The sequence below is a fragment of the Cicer arietinum genome, chromosome 7 (genome assembly GCF_000331145.2).
Source record: "Cicer arietinum cultivar CDC Frontier isolate Library 1 chromosome 7, Cicar.CDCFrontier_v2.0, whole genome shotgun sequence".
Lineage (NCBI taxonomy): Eukaryota > Viridiplantae > Streptophyta > Magnoliopsida > Fabales > Fabaceae > Cicer > Cicer arietinum.
The window spans coordinates 46,081,311-46,082,562 of record NC_021166.2 but is presented as its reverse complement, the minus strand read 5'-3'; positions in this window follow the sequence as shown (position 1 = coordinate 46,082,562).

Here is a 1,252-nt window from a genome sequence, read left to right as displayed (position 1 = left end):
GCGCGCCCCAGCAGCGCTTGGACGCGCTTCAGCGCGTTTGGACAGTAGCATGTGCTGGAAAAAGCGTTTGGCTTGCGCTTGGGCGCGCTCGGGCGCGTATCGACAGTGGCAAATGCTGGGAAAAAGCACTTGGCTTGTGCTTGGGCGCCCTCCAGCGCTCATCTTCTTCTGTCCAGCGTATATTGCATTTTTCTCCTCTTTCGAGTATGCATTTGGTTCCGGTGTCTTCATGAAAGTTGTAGCTATGGATCGTAGCTTTCATGTGCACTTGGTTTGACTCCAATTGAACATCTACAACTCCAGATATGGCTGAAATACTCTACATATGTCATGTTGATTTCTCACCAAAATTCAGCACTGCACTAAAACAAAACATTTTATCAACTCAAAGAACAAAAATTAACAAAATATATCAAATAAATCCTTAATTTAACTAGTAGTTGAGGATAAATAAGACTAAAATAGTGGGAAAATATGCATATGATGAAGAGTCATCACAACCCCAAACTTAATCTATTGCTTGTCCCCAAGCAACAATTAATTTCATATTTGGTCCTGTTAAATGCACACTTAAATTCAATTTCTCAAATTACATCAAACTCAAATTTCAAAGTTCTTGCTACTGCAAAACATTCATCATGCTCTATGGTTGTTTTCAAAAATACAGACAACAAGATTTGTACACATTGGCATTCATTCATCAAATTCAACTCTCTCTTCACACAATCTCACCAAAATTTCTCTCAAGTGTTTAGAAAGGGTTATGAATTTATCGCTCAAATCCTAGAACATACATCACGCTACCATAGGCTTGAAAAAATTCTAGTTAGCAATCACAATGCAGTAAACACATACATTTTTGGAGGACTTTCGGGTTGTAATGGGGCTTAGGTAAGGGTAGGACATTTTAGGATAGTAGGCTTTACCACTTGGAGTTAGGCATACATTTCCACCTTATTCTACCATTTTTTTCGTCATCTTTTCATTATGAAGATTCTCAGACATTGACAAAGGAACCAAGAAGATATATATATTTTTTTTTTACCAAAGTACACAAATTGAATTTTTTTTCTTCTTCTTCTTTCATTTTCTTTTTCTTCTTTTTATTTTTTTTTTATTTTCTTTTTGTGAGAATCACCACCCCAAACTTAAAAAGTTGCTATCCCATGAGCAACCCCAAACTTAAAATTTTATCAAGACAAGCATTTTTTTTTTCTACATAACTCCAAGTATGGTCATTTAATTAAAGTCA